This window comes from Ixodes scapularis, unplaced genomic scaffold (assembly GCF_016920785.2).
Source record: "Ixodes scapularis isolate PalLabHiFi unplaced genomic scaffold, ASM1692078v2 PGA_scaffold45__5_contigs__length_3442486, whole genome shotgun sequence".
NCBI lineage: Eukaryota > Metazoa > Arthropoda > Arachnida > Ixodida > Ixodidae > Ixodes > Ixodes scapularis.
Window position 1 is genome coordinate 80,741 of NW_024609874.1, and position 21,190 is coordinate 101,930.

General features: G+C 41.7%; 1 pseudogene; it reads right to left on the reverse strand.

Annotated features, from left to right (window-relative positions):
- Nucleotides 1–614: 614 nt before the first annotated feature.
- Nucleotides 615–21,190, reverse strand: part of LOC115330168 — a 192,141-nt pseudogene continuing 171,565 nt past the window's right edge.

A 21,190-nucleotide genomic window follows, 5' to 3' on the forward strand; every position in this document is an offset into this window, starting at 1 on the left:
CTTATCTACGACAAGAACCACTGTCGCCCATGTTGTCGAAGACCGACTTCACAATGTCAAAACATCTAACGTCTAAATGTTTATTTGTATTTGTTGACCTAAATTATTTTAATATAATTTTGTTTTTTACAATTGGGACATTGTATTGATCGTCCTTTCCGTTGGATAAATTGATTAAAAGAGGTCTAGTGAATATTATTTGGACCGCCTCCCGATGCAGCATTCACCGAAAAACTTCTGATAGCTTACACTGTAGTTAATAAAAGTATAAATAATAATGAAGACTTCACCGACATTGCCGCCAGGTAAAGTGATTTTTGCAGCATCTTATCTTGACGTGTAAATTTTTATACATTTCAAAAATAAATATTCGGGATCACTTTGGTGCAATTTCGATATCATTATGTTGTTGTAAGTATACAGCACATTAAAATCAACGTAACCAAAAGCGAAAACTCCTACCCCTGTACAAGAATTTACATTGACTGAGATGTAAGAGGTTTGACTGCGTACCGGTGGTTTTTTGCACCCACTCTGCTATCTAATAGGTCTCATTATTCGTCGCGCGCATTTTTTTTAAGTGAAAAAACAGGGATAATCTTGGTTTGATGAGATCAGCTATGCCGGACCAAAAACCCTGCGGTGGTCATCCTATTCGCCACCACGGCGAAGAAAATCTGCAGCGTGATGCTCCAGCCAACCAGCGAGGCGCCGGAGTTTCCGTTGTCTTTCCGCGAGTGGCCGGCTTGCTTCTGCATCACCTTCCGCTGACTCAGCACAATGTCAATCTCGTTCTTAATTGTCTGCGTCCTTGCGGTCGCGTCGTCCTGCGCCTCCGAGGCCAGCGCCTCTTCAGACTCCTCCTCTTCGATCTGGTTCTTGTCGTCCCGGTGTTCAAGAATGTCGCCTTGGTCCGGCGAAGCGACGGTGGTCATTGTCGTGCTGTCGACCTTGGCATCGGGGCGCGAGTTCTCGAACTTGGGCTTCTCGTGGTCTTCGGGGCAGTTGAGCTCCTTGGCGCTGAGGCGGGCCACCTTGCTGCTGGGACCCGTCGCACCGTCGGCCGCCGCGAAGTCGCACTTGATGTGCCGCAGCTCGCGCCGGAAGTTGTCGTTCCTGGTGGCATTGGCCAGATGCGCGATCCAGGAGATCCTGCAGTCGCAGCTGAACTTGTTTCCTGGGAAAAAAAAGATGGTACAAACAAGGCAATCAGACACACTGCTAAAAGTAATCATTCGTCGATCCAACCGCATTCAAGCAAGTTACTCGTTCCAGAAATCGTCAGGAAACTGAATTTTCTGGGAGCCTCAGAATAATATCCGACATCTCTGTAAGAGACTTAGCTTATAAATTTTTTTTATTAAATATATCCGCTTTCACTCTGACGCTTTCAGGATGGCTCTATTTAAGTTCACAAGACAAGCTTTGGATACTTTTTTTTTGTTTTCTTAACTTACTTGTCGCAGAGTCTCAAATGTGACACTTTCCTTTCATCACTCCTGATACATAAGAATTATTCATTGAAATTAAGTCTAGGAAAGAAACAACATTAATTTGCCTGAAAAGTTGGATTGAAGACCCTACATCTACTTGCATTCTGCCTTCTTAGGTGCAACAAAAAATGCGCTAGAGCTGGCGTGTCCATCATTGAGCAAACTCATGTACTGGTAAACTTTGTGGAAATGTCTGTCATTCCTTGATGTTTTAAGGTTCAATATTATAAGGCAAAGACGGCGCAGGATAGGGTGAGAACAAAGCTGGAGTTTTTTTAGTTCTCCGGATGAAGTAGCTCAGTATTATTTCTCGAGATTTGGTCAACAAAGAAAAAGTCCACAAGTCCGCTTTTGATAGTATCATATCCCGATGACGGGTGGCCACATACAGTCAAGAGAATGATGTGCAGCGGTTGTACTACGTTAGGTTAGGTTACAGTGTTACAAGGGCCGAAAGTTTGTAGAGGCCCTTGATGCAGACGTGTTATATATACAGAGCAAGAGTAACGTCACCTTTAGCGCCTGGTTTCATTAGTATAAAGCCCTTGTTATCGATACAGCGAGTATATATCAGCACAGTGTTCCACAGAAGGGTACTTTTCACCGCTGCATATTTGATATTTCCTGAGCTTAACGAGCGTGCGTCTCATAGGCGTCGTGCGAAGACATGACATAGGAAATCTGTCCCAGAAAAATTGACACTCGAGGACGTGCCGTCAAAACACTGTGGTAGAAAACGCTACATGCAAATTGGAGACTGCAACGTTAATTTTTTTATGGGTGCAAAGGTGGCAAACTCTCATAGGAAAGCCAAATTTAATTAGTTAACCGTGTCTCTTTATCCCAACTTGGGCGTACTAAGGCTCAAATCATTTTGAATGACGCATCCTTCTTAGTCTGACGTAAACAATTTTTTACATATGTAAACACATAGATCCAGAAACAAAATAAAGGATAGCACCCACGCTCGGCGATAACGAAGGCCGGACTTACGAGAAAAAAAAAAGGTGTTTAGTAGAGTACAATTAATACGCGCAAATTCCAAGGCCGAGCACACAATGAAGATCTTGGATTAGAAGGCGCGAACAATTACTCCTATTATTTTCTTTTCCTAGCTTATCTGTTTCCTACTCTTTATTTCTGCCGAAAACCGCAGTCAGTCCGTGGTTTAAAAAAAACAAACAAATTGCTTGACTATTTCTTTTCACTTGTTACTCCTGAATGGCGAAACGTTTATTAAAGATAATGCACAACGTCGGCAAACTTAAACACAAATTCAAGGTTACAAAGGAAGTTAGCAAAAAGCTATAATTACTAGCAGCTTTCACAAAATAAACCTCTTCAACCTGCGACGCCTGGGCGCTGCCATCTTAGAATCACGTGACGCGGCCGCCATAAGGTGGCCTTAAAAGGGGGGGGGGGGGGGGGGTGCACCGATTTTAAGATTAAAAGAATTTCTCTCTCGTCATTTTTATATTGTTTATCGTGTCCCGGGGGATACAGAAAACATCTTCATTAAAAAATGTCGCGATTCCGCTGCATAATCGCAAAGCAGAAGTCGAGCTTTTTCCACCACTTGCAGCCGCGAGTGGCAGCCGAAGGAACTACGGCGAAAAGCTTACGTGACCTCGCTCGGCTCTAAGCTCCCGCATAACACCTGCTAATGTCAGCAGAGAGAGGGAAAGGAGCGTCCTCCAAGAGAGCGCACGGGAAGCTACACGGCACCCCGAATTACGTCATTAGGAGGGGGACCAGGTGTGACCCTGAAGACTGGGAGTGAGTTGAGGGGTGCTAGAAATGCCAATATTTATCTTTCTCTTTTACAGAACTAGGAGACGAAGGCGATATCGGTTTTCTGTTTCTTACCTTACAAGTGTCAGAGGGCAGCTTCCACAAATGTTTACCCGAAGTCTGGAAATCGCTGTACCCCCCCCGCCCCCCCCCCCCCCCCCCCCCCCCGCCAACCCCCCTTAGATCGTCGCTCCTCAAACCCCTCCGCGCCTTGAAGAAGGCGTTGTATTCGTTTGTTTGTTTGTCTTTTGTTGCGTTTCACCAAGATTTTTTGCCTTGCCTTGTGCAGCGTCTGATCTTACTTTTACGACCTAACTGCATGCCATCATTATGTGCATAACTTCTACACTTCATATTATAATAGTTTATGGCGATTTGAACCGTCCGTGTACCAGACAGGCGTGAGGAAAGGAGTCAGCGTTAGCCCTGGCGCACTTTGAGTATGTAGATGTTTTTCAGACAGGCGAGGGTAAAGAAGCCAATTATTTATGACAGAGCGAATTTGCTAAGTGATAGTGGCTGAATGTTAATGGCGGAATAAAAAGTGCAAGGTATATTTATGATCCGGCATTTATGATCTTAAAGAATAAGGCAAATATAGCCAACGCAAGAAATCACTATATACAAGGTGGTCCCCCCCCCCCCCTCCCAAAAAAAAAAAAAGAAGTACAAGATTTTATAGACTGTGAAAATAAACTATGCGTCGCTGAACGCTTATTCTCCGCCCAAAGGTAGCGCTAGAGGTCACTACCAGATGCCAAAGTATCAGCCCGATCCGATACCTTATTCAAAAGTTATAAGTGATTTTCTAAAAATTTCAGTGGGAAAATGGCGACCGACTGAGTTTTCGAATGCATGGGACTCTATGAGCACCAGAAACCCAAAACGGGCCAAACATAGGCTCCATTTTCCAATTAAAATTTTCAGAAAATCACTTATAACTTTTGATTAAGGTCTCGGATCGGGCTGAATCTTTGGTATCTGGTTTTGACCTCTAGCGCTACCTTTGGGCGGAGAATAGGAGTTCGTCGATGCCTAGTTTATTTTTGTGGTAAAAAAAAATGAAAATTTTTGTTTTGCGACACCCAGGGATGGGCAGTATTTCAAATACAAGTATTTGAAATACTTATTTCAAATACTTTGTGTATTTTGCATTTGTATTTAATTACAAATTGAGTAATATATTTGACGTGTGTATTTAAATACTAAAACGTGCGTATTTCAAATACAGTTGTAATTAAATACAATTTTGTGGGCGAAAATACACCCCTCAAATTTATTGTCACGACAATTCTTGTTTTTATCCATGTGATGGTGATATTAGGGAGTTTTAGAATAACGTACGCCATTTTAGCGCACGCTAGCGCTAAATTTAGCGCTTGTATTCGCACACGCGGCGCAAGAGAGTTTTAGAATAGCGTTTCTCCGCCGCGACGCAAAAGCACAAGCAGCTCGCGCTTGCAACGCCACCAAGATAGTCACAATTTTTATTTCACACACGAAACGCTGTAACTTTAGAAAAAAAAAAGTTTTTTGGTTCAGAGTACTATTTTAGAATTGTTTAAACATGAGATTGCGACGCCAGCGGTTGACAAGTCGTGTCCACTTGCGTCGCCTCGGCAAGAGAGGTCTCGCGTACTGACCTTCGCACATCGTAGCTTCGCCGAGAAATGTTCGCGCGTCGCAAGCATCAAGTTTCCGGGGGTCGTTGCCAAACCACGTACAATGTCGTCCCGTATTGAAAATCGCAGTCGCGAGGATGCCGCCGACGTCGCACTCACGACGCCGCCAAAGCAGCCGCCGGCATAATCCTGGAAGCCGCCATTTTTTTTAACTGTGCTCGTCTTGGCTTTAGCCAACTTCTCATCACGAATCCTCCTTGGAGAAGCGCAAAGACCCTTTGCGTACGCACGCTATTTCCGAGAAATAGCGCACGCTAAAATTGCGCGCGCAAAGCGCAAAACCTGGTTTGCGTTCGGAGCATGCGCCGTGGCGACGACGCTATTCTTTGCGTACGCAAAGCTTTAGCGTGCGCTATTCTAAAACTCCCTATTGTTTTTATCCATGTGATATTTTTGCCAAGATGGCTGCCGAAGCACACGCATGTGCGCGCTGCTCCCAGCCGATTCGTGGCCGGTCGCAATATTTGCCTTGTGCGTCTTGCTAAATGCGCTTTCATTGCAAGCGCATAAACGTTCAAGCTGATGAATACAATTTTTTCATGGAATCCGGGAACAGCAAGTACAAATGCAATCAGTGTATGAAGAGACGGGATCCTTCAACAGCGGAGCTTATCAGCGAGGCCGGCATCGCTATCACGCCCCCCAAGGATTCTGCGGCTTTTTTGGATTCTGCAGACGCAGTCAACGGTAATTCTTCTGCAAGTATTATCCAGTTGATTAAGTCAATGGCGAGTCGACTGGAAGAGCTTACAAGCGAAGTGCGGGAGCTTCGAGTGGAAAACATTTCGCTTCGTGACGCGGTGCGTGACCTGCGGGATTGTGTCTGTGGAGTGTAGAATTCCCAGCACTGCCCAAAGGCAGCGACTGCCCAGCTCCATCCACGGGTAGCTTCGCATCAGCTGTTATCGCAGGCACAAGTGCATTGCGTGCTGGCGTACCGCTACCGGAGTTCCGTGCTCGACAACAGTCTCCTGGTCGTCATCAACGTACGGTCGTGCACCGCTCATCCGACCCGGAGAGGCAGACGCAGAGACCTCCAACCACAGTTGGCACTGCTAAGCAGTCCGTGCTGAAGACCGCCCCGAGACCATCGGCAGTGACAGGTCTTTTTGCCTCCCGTGTGGCTGCGAGCACCGAAGCATCGGATGTGCAAGGACTTCTGGCAGGGCTTGTTGGGGACAAGACTGTCGTGTGCATTAAACTGAAAACCAGGTATCCGACGTACAGCTCTTTCTATGTCTCTTTGGACAAGGACTTGTTTGAACTCTTGAACAAGCATGAGGTGTGGCCTGTTGGTTGCGTCTTCCGTCCATTTTATGGCAAGTTGTCGCCTTCACGGCACTTCGAAGATTCTAATATTGTCCAACCTACCCCCAATGATGGAGCGGAAAATTAACTTGTACTCTCAAAATACGAGAGGTCTTAGAACCAAAAGTGACGAATTTTTCGGTAATGCCCTTTCCTGTGACCATGACATGATTTGTCTGACGGAAACATGGCTAAATGAATGTTGCACTAGCAGCTCTTATTTTCCAAGTCAATTCTCAGTGTTTAGAACAGACAGAAACTACACTGAACGTGTTAAATATGGTGGTGGTGTTCTAATAGCGTGCAAGTCAGATTTTTATTCGATTAGACGTACAGACCTTGAGACGTATAGGGAATGTGTCTGGGTGGAAATACCGGCATCGGATGGCTTAAACTACCTTATTGGTTATTATTTTCCGCCGAATTCCGACGTTTGTGTTTTCGTAGACCATTTTGCAGACCTAGACAACCGAATTGATTTTTCAAAGTACAAAGTACACGTTTACGGTGATTTTAACCTTCCAAAGGTCGACTGGTTAACCAGCTTTGCCCAGAGTGACTGCGCTATAGTACGAGACAAAGTACAGTGCCTGACCAATTTCACCTGTTTTAACGGGTTGCATCAGTACAATACGATAAAAAACTGTGCTGGAAATGTTTTAGATTTGATCATATCGAATGTACCCGTCTTCGACGTGAAAGAGACACGCGAGACTCTTGTCCCAGGCGATTGTTTTCACCCTCCGTTTACACTATGTTTCTTTTTATCATTTCAAATACTACGTGAGCAGTCACTACCCAAGTTTATCTATACGCGTGGCAATTATCTCGGCCTATACAATCGTCTTCGTGGCTATGATTGGTCTTGCCTCTTACACCTTACGGACGCTAATTCCTGTGTCGAATTGGTAACATCAACTGTCCAGCGGGCGATACAGGAATTCATACTTAAACAGTGCCCAAGGAAATCAAAATTTGCTAAGTGGTTTTCATCTGTCTTGAAATATATGTCTAAAAAGCAGCATTACCACTAACTCTATAAAAAGTCAAATCGTGAATATTGGTATCAGAGGTTTTCAGTCTGCAGAGCAATAGTTAAGAAGCTTTATTCTCGAGATGAAGCTCGTTATCACAGCGGTTTAGAAAACAATTTTAAAAAAGAACCAAGTTGCTTTTGGAATTATGCTCGGGCCCAAAGTAAGGATAATGTCAGCACTTCTGTGTTAAAAATTGACGATAAGATTTTATGCAAGCCACAAGAAGTGAGCCAAGCATTTGCTAATCATTTTTGCTTTTTGGAACGTGACAGTGTGCCTAATGATTTTGAATTTGAGGGTTTTGCTGACTCCTTAGCATACCACAGTGTAACCGAGGATGAGGTGATGTGCTCGATACGGAAGCTCAAACCAAAACTTTCAACTGGCTGTGATGACATTCCTAATTTTACTATGAAAGGATATGCTGAAATATTTATACCTGTCCTGACACATATATTTAATCTGTCCATACAGTATGGGGTTTATCCTTCTCGGTGGAAAGTTTCAGCCGTAAAACCAGTCTTCAAGTCAGGAAATCCTAGTAACGTCAATAATTTCCGCCCTGTGTCTCTTCTTTGTGGCTTCTCAAAGTTTTTTTACATGGTGATGTATGAACGCTTGTACTCGTATTTTAAACAAAAAATTTCACCTTTGCAACACGGATTTCTCAGGAACAGATCAGTGGAGACGAACTTAGCTACTTTCCTCGGTCATAGTGGTCCTGCAGTATGCAACCGTGGTCAGGTAGACAAAGTCTACTTTGACATGACCAAGGCCTTTGATAAGGTTGACCACCAGATACTCTTGTTGAAACTAAAAGAAATCGGACTATGCACTTTGTATTGCGCATGGTTTGAAAGTTACCTTTCAAATCGCCAAAATTATGTTAGATTTTTAAATTGTGTGTCGGAGACATTTGCATCTTTATCTGGCGTACCGCAAGGTACGCCAGATAAAGATAAAGACCTTGGACCACTCCTTTTTTTGATATTTGTTAACGATCTACCCTCTTCCATCACAAACTCGAAAGTGCTAATGTTCGCCGATGACTTCAAACTTTTCCATGTTGTTGACAATGTAAATGACTGTATTCAGATACAAAATGACATCCGCTCCGTTGAACATTGGTGCTTAAAAATAGGCTTCAACTGAATCGAAAAAAAGACAGTAGTAATGTCCCTTACCAGGAAGAAGGGGAGCATAGTCTTCGACTACACTATATTTGAAGAGCAAGTGCTGCGGGTTGTCTATGTACGGGATCTTGGTGTCTTTGTGGACTCGAGATTGGATTTTCACTTCCACGTCTCTCGCATTGTTGGCCAAGGACTTCGCCAACTGGGTGTAATTTCGCAGATGACAAAAAAATTTCGTCGCTTTGAGTGTCTTTTAAGTTTTATGTCTGTATTGTGGATTGGTTAGATCACGCCTCGGGTTTGCGCCTGTGGTTTGGAACTCTGTAACGATATTACATAGTAATCTTATTGAAAACGTTCAGCTTAACTTTATAAGAATCTCATACGATCGATATATCGGCCACCGCCGTTTCTACAATTACCATTCCCTGCTCACTGACCTCGGTCTAGTGCCTCTGCACGATAGACGAATTGCAAGAGACATGCATTTCCTGCGTCAAATTGTGCATGGTTCTCTTGATTGTGCCCAGCTGCTGATGTCGCTGAGGTTCCGGGTACCGTCAGGGAGGACATCAAAATGCAGAGACACGTTTTACCCTGATGTGCGGGCCACTTGCCCAATGAAACGTCTGCAACAGACTCACGATGCCTTTTTTGTGAAACAGACATTTTCGCCGGGTTGTGTTTTTATCTCATACTTTTATGTATCTGTGTACATGACAGTGCTCAGCTGCTCAGGCCACTTGGCTGTTTGCAGGCGCGCAAATAAACCCCATCTATCTATCTATCTATAGTAAGATATAATCTCCATCCTTTATTCGGCCATGCGGCTTTTTTTCCTTTTCTCCTCCGGCTTTATTTTAAAGGTGCTGTCCAGAGCAGGAAGAAAACTACGTTCTGCACCGAGTGCAGTGTCTCTCAACCAAACACAAGCGTTTAGTGACTTTGTGATTACGGCGCTAGTCCAGGGCAACAATAGTGACGAAATCGACGCTCACAGGCAGACTGGCTAAATAAGTGCCTGTGACAACTTGTGATGCTTTCCAGCTTGATTTCCATCCATATTTTTGCCTTGAACAATCTAAATGCGCGGGGCGTCCAGATTTTCGTAAAAACATCTCTAGCTAGTGCTGCGCGTCTTGGTGGTTTCGGTTCATTGTTGGTCTATACCAAAATGTAATCAACAAAAAAGCTGGTTGAAGCTCTACTTTTTTCACCTAATTCGTCCAAGTTGATTGCATTGTTTTGTGATTATATTTTTATTACGTTACTAGAGCCTCGCACACTAACCCCCGAGTGTGCGATGCAAAATTAAAATGAGATACCAAGAAACCCGTTGCAGGTGCCCTGATGTCGCTGACGCAAATTTTCAGGAATGTATTTGGAAAAGTATTTGGAGGAAACCAAATACAGTTGGTTGTATTTGTATCTTGTACTTAAATGCTTTTTTGGAAATGTAATTAGATTTGTAATTAAATACATTTTCGACGAAGTATTTTGTATTTGTATTTCGATACATATTTGCATGTATTTTGCCCATTCCTGGTGACACCCTGTATGTTTCTTGAAAGCATAGTGCTCTCACTTCATTAGAAATTCAAATCAGTTGCTTTTGATTATAGGGAGGAATCATTTTTCCGATATAAACATTCACTTCGTCTGTTTGTTTATGAATTAAAAAAAGGTTATACATTCTGCTTTGTCTCATGTCTACAGTCATTCAATTTTCTTAAGATCTTGGCGCCCCGACAGGCGACAGGAGTGCTCTTTGCGCGAAGGGCCATTTCAAGGAGTGTGCCCGCGCTGCATTACATCCGATAAATGTTTTGTGCCACCTGTCTCTAGAATGGTCCTCTAGATGAAGCCTCTTGGCTGCTCGGCGCTGAGATGCACGGCTTCCTGACACACTCTCATCGACATCACTTGCTGGAAAAGCCCAACTTGCAGGCAGCGCTGCAAGCTTCCAGTCTGTGCATCCCTCGTATTTGAAAAATGTGAGAAATTTGCTGTTGCGCTATGCTTGAAAGAACTTCTTGTCGCCATTCAAATCTACAGCAAATGTGTATGCATTTTATTTACAGTCTAAATATAGACGTCATAGCCAGGCGAAGCGGTCGTTGGTGGGTTATTTGTTCATCGTGTCACCCACGTACTTTTGGCATTGTTTGCAGCGACATAATCCTCTCCGTAGTTTTTCAGGGGGGATCGGTGGCCGAGTGGTCTAGCGCACACCAGCTCGGAGCACGTGGACCGAAAGCTCGCGCTGCAGAACTCAGGATCCTGGACTCAATCCCCACCCCTGCCCGTTTCGATCTGGATGAACACCGTACGTAGCGGCGTGCGGTCGTGTATCACTACTGCGTGGTGAACGTTAAAGATCGCAGGCTAGCGGTTGTACTGCACGGGCTAAATTGCTCATCTACAGCTGAGAGACTCGTCGCCCTTTGAGGCAGACCAAGTGCTAGGCTGTATAAACATACACACTACCCCCCGTAGCTTTTCTTATAAATTTTAACAGCGCTTCAATAAATAAAAGCTGCTTTCGCCACGTTCACAACCCAAAGGCAGCAATGCATGGTGTATTATATATGATACTTGAAGTGAAGCATGTAAATGGCTCGTTGGTCAGATTTTTTCGTGTCGGCGTTCTGATGTGAAAAAAAAAACAAAAAAACCTTCAGTGATTGAAGCGAAAGTGCATATATCACGCATACAATACAGCGTAGCATTCGTTTCAGTGAAGAACGAGCACAAGACAAGCATCCGAACAAGATAATTGATAATAAGGTGCTCATGATAAGAATGCGAAGCACGTAGCGCTCACCGCATACGTTTCCCGATAAAGATTACCGTTGCGCAAGCTGCCGTGGCGACTGCAGCTTGCGACGTGGGGTGCAAGGATATAACAGAAGAACCCTGCTAGCAACTGATTTCATAGTTGTTGCAGCACCCCCATGGGTAGGCCATAGCGATTACCTCATCAACTCAATAATACTAAAAATACAAAGCATGCATCATGTCTGTCTTTAACCGATATTTTTTGTGTATCCCTGTCGTCTGGAAACGTACCTCATAACTGGAATATTAGCCGCATAATCGCCATACATAATTCCAGACAACAAAATTCACCTTTAAACTACTGTCCTACATCACTGACCAGCATTTCTTCAAAAACATAGTAACATATCTTATGTTCCAATGTTATTAGACATATCGAATGTAATAACCTTCTAACGGTAAACAAACACGCATAGTTAGGACTCCCGAGGAGCGCAGCGCGAACACGAGGAGCCGGAAAGGGAAAAAAAAGGCAAAGCGATCAGCGGCGGCATTTGGTATAATGCAGCGGTCAATCGGTTCCAGGTGACACCACAGCTTCGCTGGCCAACCACCTTCATAGCGTGGGTTGGAGCCCCAGCATAATTTTTAGTTCTAATTTGAATTAACTTTTTCTAATCTTATCCTGAATCATGTTTGATTGTTGCACGCACTCAGAATAATTTCATATAAAAGCGCGAAATCCTGCATTTTAGGGTTAAGTGAATAGAATGGCCCACTGACTTTTGGGCAGGTCATGCATACTAGAGTCACCCACGTAGGCTTACGGAATATCACATTACTTTCCTCCTTGTTCACAAACATTATGTTCGTGTCTTCTTGGGGTTGGTAGCGCGGTCTTCTTGCTGAGCCTCGGAAATTCGAACCCGCTCTGAATAAGCCACACCTAGATCATGGTAATGCGTCATCGCACAGAAAGGCTTTAACGTTTTAACGTTTATGTCAGAGTCTTTGTATCTGTACGCGCAACCACCAGCTATACTTTTCTTATTTGTACCTATCTCCAAGAATAAAATCATCATTCATACCAATTTTTATTGTCTCAACGGTGACTTTTTAATACTGTGGCCACATCCAAAATTAAGTGTTCGCCGCCATCTAGTTGAAGCAGTGCAAGCCCTCGGGCTCAATTGGCTGGCTCTTCTTCTGTTTTAGAATGCATAATCGTGTTCAAAAACAAAAGCGGAAACATTTATTCATAAGCTCGTTAATTGAAATAAAAAACGACCTGTTCTTGGATACAGTGAACAATTGTAGGCATAATAAATTGAACTCATTTTACCGGATGAGTAGCTTATGGAAAGGGTCGTGGACATAAAAATCCGGGGAAAGTGACTTGATTGCCAATTATCGACATATTTCTTTGACCTGTACATTGTGAAATTTATGGGAGCATATTGTAAATAAGCAGCTAGTTAATTTCATGGATGAAGTCAATACACTAAGTCCCAATTATTTTATTTATCTATTTATTTATTTATTTTACAATACTGCAGGCCAGTTCTCTGGCCCAAGCAGGAGGGGCAAAAAATGCAACATATGGGTGCACATGAAAAAATGACAAAAAACAATGATACAAAAGAAGACAAGACCACTGCTGCGGAATGCATTATCGAATTAGGTACCGTTCTAATTCCTGAATGAAATTGGCTGACTGAATAATGGTTTCTGGTAGCAAGTTCCAGTCCGAAATAGTGCGCGGAAAAAAACTGTGCTTAAAGGCATTTGTTTTTGCGAAGATGGGCTGTAGTGCGTGATCCCTAGTGTGTCGTGTTTTTCTTGAAGTTAGTTGATTGAGGTATGGGAGTGTATTTAGGCTTACTGTGGATGTCAGGATGTTGTAAAGAAATAAAATACGACTCATTTTCCGACGTGTATCGAGAGGTGGTATTTGGTGTTCGTAGAGAATTGTCCACATCAACCCAATTATTTTATGTTATAACGAAATCTCTGGTTATGTGAACGATCCTCTGCAAGTAGATGCCATTTTTATGGACCCGTCAAAAGATTTTAGTCTTGCGCCCCACTGTAAGTTAGTTAATGTACTAACTTCCGTGTACCTTCATTGATCATAAGATGAATTACTGCATATATAATAAATAAATAAATAATAGTAAATATTTATTTTCAAGTGCCCAAAAACAACCAACGGGTCTCATCTTTGTTACACATAATAAATGAGGAATTAAAATAACAGAGACATGGCAAAAATACACAAACGTTACAAATTGGCAACAAGTACTTTCATTTTCATCTCGAACACCTGAAAGTCGCTAAATATATCCACTTCAGCATTGTTGATGCGGTTAAAAAGCAGTTGGCAGTGTGATAATGGCGAGAGATCACAGACAGTATTAATGTAAAAAGTACCATGATTTCTAGCGGGTCGGGAGGGAACATGTAAATTAACATTTACAGCAATTCGTTGATGCTAATGGCAGTATTCAAATATTGTTAAGAGGGCATTCCGGAGTACCACATGGCTCTGTGTTGGGTCTCCTCCTTTTCTAAACATTGGTTAACTGTTTGTTTTTTATCAGCAGTAACGGGTGAATGGAAACAATGATGTTTGCTGACGATTGTATAATTTATGCTCCTATAAGTATCTTCAATAGATGGCCATAGGAATGTAAACAATACCTTATCTCGCAACTCATCATGGTGTTGTAATAATAACATGACAATTAACATAACAAAAACAATAAATTCATTTCACAACAACGAAAAATATATCATGTTTTGATCATGAGCTTGACGGTAAAGTTTACACTTATAAGTATTTAGGTAATATTATCTCGAGCGATCTGAAATGAAATAAACACGTGGACTACAAGAAAAGACAACTTAAAACTGGTATTTACATAGAAAAATAAATAAATCAGCTTCTGTTAAACTCTTGGCTACAAAGCCCTTGTAAGACCGACACTAGATTATGTTCCCGACGCCTGGAACTCATGGCAGGTTTTTCTCTCTCTTTCTTTCTCTCAAATGAACTTGAAATGTTTCAATCACTTACAGCGCGTACACTCTTTTCTGATTTCAGAAGCACGAGATCGGTTACGGTACTGAAAGAACCCAGGTGACATGAAGCCATTAACCAATCGAGGAATCTGGCAGCGGCTGAAATTTTTTTTCACTTTCTTTTTCTAAATCGTAAGTACTAAGAATATAAAGTTAAAATGCCATCGCTCAGAGCATTTTGCATTGCCCAAACGGGGTTACTCCAATTCACGCCTGCACAAACACATCTAAAAATCTTTTTTTGTTTGTACAGGCTCTAGATTTATGAAAGAATATTTGGTTTGCTAGTTTGCTTTGTTTGTGCTTTGCCAGCATGTTCTACTTGCAGCAATGTACCCAGCTGCTAAAATCGCAGCTGAGGATTGCAGTATTAATAAATAATCTGAAAAAAAAAAAAAACTTTCCGGGGAGGTTGTTGCTCTTGAGACAGTTTTGGAATTCGACAGTGCTTTAAGTATATTGTTTAATAAGACAAACATTCGTTGTCGTTGTCAGGATGTGAGCTTCGTCATGTTTTTTTTATAGTCCTATAGGAGTTGTTCCGTAAGTTCGTAAGTGTTACCTGCATGCAGGGAAAGTTTTCCTTTGTATCATCCACTCCTACCTCGGCCCGTAATAGGGCTAGCAGTATTGTGAAATAAAATAAAGTGTGCGAAAGCTCGTTTTAATAAAACAATCTGTCACCCGGCCCCAATTGGTATTGGCTCATTCAAAGTAGAGTAGTCAAAACCGAGCTCCACTAGCGAATGGCCCGAAGAATGCAGGGCGTAAAAAAGTGAGTCTTAGTACTCATGCTGACACGAAATATCTGCTTTACATATTTGCAAAATGTATATACTACATGCAACGCGCACATTCTTGGTGGGGAAGCAGGTTTGCACGCTTAATGAAGGGCGACAAAGCGTTCATGATGCCGTGCGAAGCAGAAGGACGTCTCTGGTCCCGACAGACCTGGTAGAGGATATTAATGAGAAAAATCTGGAAAACGGACGCTTTTTAACTTTCTATCCTGCAACGCGTGTCTCTGACAGTTTTGAAATTATTATTTCACGAAATGGCTTTAAAACACTCTAGTAGCACAGGTTGTTTTTACGGTGCACTTTCATAAGATGACTATCTTTGTGCCACGATATCTCGAATTCCCTAATATCAAAGGTGATTACATTAAACGATAGATTAAGGTATGGAGAATTTATGAAGGCTACGTCTTTTCTCGTGTTCAAAGGGAAGTTAATTTGTGAACACGACTTGTAGATTTCTTCATAAGTGATATCAACATAAAGTGAAGGAAATACAGAAAATAATATATTCCTAAGCTTTGACAGCAATGTGTTCTTTACAAAAACAATTATGTACTTTATTTTAAGGGTTAATAGGCAAAAATGCACAAGAGAAGCCAAGATACTAAAGGACGCTTCCAAATGTAAACTACATAAAAAGAACAGCGAGTGTGCGTGCGAACTTGTGATAATTAATCATAATGTAACACCTGAGACTGTTGGATGAAAAAATAACAATTAGCTGCGTTTGAGATGTTTTACTGCCTTTTTGTTTCGACTTGAGAGTCTTTTAGCCACCAACGGAACCCCGACACACAGAAGATATGGAGAATCCCGCCAACCGGCTGGGACAAATGAATAATATTGTGACAATTTTTTTGCATTGTAAATATCTTTTATGTTTGTTTTCGCGGTCTGTAGTATCTATTTTTTTTTAAATAAAGTGAATTTTATTAGTTTACAATCTGTGTTGTCAATATGACCCGTTAAACTGGTTTAACTGAATGGAGTGGACCAGTATACAGAGTTGCACAGTATTACCAGTACGCACATTTTCACAGTAAGGCCGGTATGCACAGTTTCATAGTAAGACCGGGTATGCACAGCTTCATTTTGTCCAGTTTAACCAATTTAACCAGTGGCAATAATCCCGCTTTGACTGGCCCAGTTTGCAAAATGTTTCAATAGGGGCCGGTAACAGCCCTGCTAGTCCGGGTTGAATTTTTATTTTCTAGCCAAGCTTGGCTGACCACCCGGCCACTAACCTGGCCCATGCTGTATATACAATAAAGAGCCAAGCATGGGGTACCACTGAGCTTCCCGCCTGGCCCAGGCCATATTTCTAGTGGTAAGGCACTCCATGGCTATACAGAGAACTGCCGGTGGTCGCCAGACTGGTATACCACGATGGGGCTGCCTAGCGTAATGGGGCAAAACAATCTAGGCCCAATGAAACTTCCCCGGCTGCCCAGTCTGGCCCAAGCTTGAGCCGGTCATAATGTGCTGCTTGGGATAGTGCAGCTTCGCTGGTCTTCCTTCTTCACCAGTGTGGAAAGGCGGAAAGATTTTTTTTAATAGTCGTCTTTATCTATTCTCAAAATACCGTGAGAGAGGTGTGACTGGAAAAACGAGTGATACATGCATATAGTTTCAGTCACATCGATTTAAATCGTTACTTTTTGCATGGATCCAAGATATCTTGGTGGCTAGGTGTTCATAGAGTTAATGTGCGAATTACATGCGAGTTCTTTGTCAAGCCGGGCAGTAATATGATTATGTTTGTTTCCATATTTTCAGGAGGTACCTTTAGATTTAATGGTTATTACGCCCACTTATTTGTTTACTGAATTATATATTGCGTATGTAGTTAAAGGCGCATTGAGTTTTAGTCTATTTCAAAATAACCACTTAAACTGATTTAATGAAGCTGTTCATAATTTATTCAAGAAATCATATGACCATTTCACTGAAAACAAATTCTTGCCGTCTGCGTACTTACGTATGAAGAAGACGATACAAAAATTAATTTTGAATTTCAGTATAGACTAATAATACAGTCAACATTCTAAGCTAGGTTTGTCATCTAAAACGTTAAGCACAATATTAGTCTCTTTAAAGAACACAAAATAACTCATAATGCAGCTTTGTGCACCGAAATTTGCAGACATTTAAAGAAATCTTTTCGACATAAATCCACACTAACTGCAGAGTCAGTCAAGTATATAATAGAGTTAAAGCTTTGGTATCACGAGAACCCTTCTTCCGGCCCGGACCTGATTAATCTAATTTCGTATGAGGAATACCTCACAATTGGCAAAATATAATGAAATCAATTATTCCGCTTGTTTGTTGTAAACAAATTACATTGTGGGGCAACAGTATCATATTTTAGAATACCCCTCCCCCCTTTTTGGTTCCCAAGAGGATGCAACTCAAGGCGCTGGGAACGGTCCATACGAGAGGAATAAAAACATCTTTAAACATTAAAACGACGCGCACGCAACCAGAGTTATCTACACAGAAACGTACAAGCACACAACACATACTGGCACAGAAACCTAGAGACAAGGACGTACACACGTACACAGACGATTACAATGGTACAAACACAAATGCACGCCTCCGCACATATACACAAGTAACCTACATTCAGACGACCATGTCAAAGGAAAACGTAATGAAAAAGAAACACAGTGAGTTGTGTATGAGACAGCTGTCTATACGGACTCAAAAAGGAAGCGATTTCATAACAAACACTGATGCGAATCCTTCCCACGTTCATTAAAACGTTCCGCACTGCAGACTACACCGCCGTGGAGGCGAGCAGCCTTAAAAAAATACTTCGCTCACTAAAGCTGATGCCTGCATAATCAAGACGATTTAATAATTAAAAGTAATAATTAAAAAAAAAACTAACTGGGGCAAACTTTTTTGCGGAAGTAAACACTGCACTTATTAGTTGTGAATTGGGGGGGAAAAATAAATTGGAATATATGCGAAAGGGATTAAGCCGGAAAGACTAGCGAGAGAGGCAAGCCGTTTTGGTTCTCTGTTTTTGCATACCCCACTAAAAAGGTCAGAAATGTTTTTTTTGTGTGTTTTGTTTTTATTAAGGCGTTTAAAAACTTTTCCGAAAGGTTTAATCTCTTGATTCGCCAGTTTTTGGTAAAGATTCAATCTATCGAAGCTGCCATATTTTTTTTTTTTTTGCACGAAGGTACTAGTTAAAAAAAGTTTAGAAGCTCATTGAATCTGTTATAGAAAATAGATTTCAGTTACGCATTTAACGTGCAATTGGCTGAGTCGACCAACATTCCCTATTATGAACCGAAAGGTATTTCACCAACAAGGTTTAGTGAGGCACCAAATTTTCGTTTGTGTATGGTTACAAAGTTTACAGAATAACATCACAAGACTATAATAACAAATATTATAGCCAGTCAGCGTGAAGGAGACACTAATGTCGAAATATCGCTTTTCCTTTTCTCTTGGAATGGCGTTTCCCCAACCTCCCTATACTAACAACGTATTCAATAAAAAAAAACTCAGTTGATGTAGTTTTGCGATTGCTTCTTTGCATTTCACTGAGATTTAATTATATACGGGGTGTGATTGTGAACGTATAATTAACTAAGTCTTGTTTAGATACTATAACGGACAGTGTTAAAAGGCAAGTGAATAAATTAGAGGAATGCGGGTATCCACTTGCGCTCATCAAAGGAGTTGCAGAAAGATTATTACGAGAACTTCAAGGAGAAAGAAAGAGTGGTAGAAAGCCAAAAAACAATGGTTAGACCAGCCGTTATACCTTATAGAAACAAAATAAGCCATAGTTTAAAGAAAGCGAGGGAAAAACACGAAGTTCCGGTACTACATTCACTTAAAACGTTTTAAGTCAATGTAGATTACCAACACGCTCAAGCTAGTCTTTAATAATTCCGGTACTACTCTCAGCGTTTCAGAAATTGGGTAAACTGTGTGCAACAGTGGAGCGGGGGGATGTGGGGGGGATGTGGGGGGAGGTGTCTGTAAAAAGGCATGTAACTAGATTTGTAGACTGCATGAAAGGGGTGGTATATAGAATACCCTTAACTTGTGGGAGGGTTTACATAGAACAGTCCGGGCGTTGCGTAAATAATCGACTAAGAGAGCACGCATTGGTAATGAGATCGTCGCTCGCGGGTATTCTGGCGGCGCACTGCAACAGATGCGATTGTGTCCCAAAGTTTCAGGAAACAATTACCTTGAGCCGGAACCGAAACAAAGTGACAATGGCTACGTTTACATGGATGCGACTGCAGCGCATCGGATTCAGTTAACGAATCGAATCGGTCCATGTAAACTACTCGGATCGGATCGGTTCGGATCCAATCCGATCCGCTGGGACGGGGTGGGTTGAGATGGTCAATCTGAATCGAGACTCTCCATGTATACGCTAGCGAATTGAATCGAGTGCTCGAGCGAGGGATTACGGGAGCTTTGCTTTGCATGCCGCTAGGCAAACCGGACACCTCGGAAACAATCTGGAGGGGACGAGGTTTGCGTTGTGATCCTTCGACACGAGGTGCCGCTACTGGTCGATCCGAATCGATGTAAACGTAGTGGTTGAAGTGGATCCGATTCGCCCACTGGATCCGATGCGCTGCTGTCGCATGCATGGAAACGTAGCCAATGAAAATTTCACAAGCGTATTTTATAAAGAAGTGCGGTCCCGATACATCTGTTAGCGCCCATCGATTGGGTTTTATGATTCAGAAGTGGCGCATTTAGAGTCATTTGATAGGCCAAGCTATAAGAATAAAAGTAGACTAGTAGGACGATTTGCGTACATGACATAGGTGTTTTGTTGATTAGTCATTAATGTTTTTTTTTTGTTAGAGCAATTCAGAATAAACCTCAGCTGCAAGTGGGCTCTTGGTGTTTGTGTGTGTTCTTTTACGGGTCCTCGTCTTTTTAGCGCTCCGAATCGTCACAATGTATCGCCGACTAGCCCAAGTGAATACCCTTATACAGAACACATACCTATTGACGCGGTTCACATATATTTTAGTCTTGATCCAGATTGTGACCTTCACATTATTTTATACACCACTGCTGAAACAAGCAGCAATCTGTGAACTTCCGAATTGAAAAAAAAAAGCGACATAAACGTAAGTTGTTCAGGCGGCATATTCTGCGGTGGCGGATCGTTATAGAATTGGCGGTATTTACAAAAAGAAGCGGGAAAACATCAAAATTATTGCTATCCACATGTTATTGCTTTATTTAATTTTTTTTGTGCCAATGCTGTACCCGGTTCGTAGACAGAAACCATGGTTTTATTGAGCATTGCTAAACTTGCGTGTGTCAACAAACCGCCCCAAGTGGTGCATATTCAGGTGCATATTAAAGTTCGCTAAATAAAATCGAAGATTTATGTATTATTATCTACATTTATCTATACGACATGATACAGTCAGCGTGGGTACAAAATCTAATGTTTCCCCTTTTTTCAGTTTGGTAAAAGCACTTCAGATATCCCAGAAAACAATATGTTCTATCTCTACCGAATTCGGCGCTTATTTGCATTACTTCTGTGTCGTTTCATTTTAAATCAAACACACTGGTCAGGGTGGGTGTTTGAACTTTTCACAATTAAATATATATAATAGACCCATGTCAAGGAAGACCAAGCCGCTTTAAAAAAAAAAGTCTGAAAAAAATGTTTCGTTTTACGAAAGAAAATTACAGTGTTAGGTGGAGCAAGCTGAAAATAAAATTTTATGTGCTTCAGTTTTGTACGAAGTTAAGTTACTTCTTGTGCATCCTCGAAACATTAAAATATTTATACAAGTTTGCCATGTAAAATCTATTGTATGCCAAGCAGTTTTTGTTCTACACTTGACAAATAAGGGAAATTCCATTACCCAGATAAAAAAATTGCCAAACATTGTACCTTTGAGGTTCAAGTGACATAATTTGAGCCTTATATCTCCATACTGTTTTTTATTAGCGCTTACCAAATACTGTCCACGTGTAGTCCTATCCAGGGGCTGAAATCTTACAGTGTTTGATTTATATTGACGAATTATTTTATATTAATTTTTAAACTTCAAAGAAACATAATTT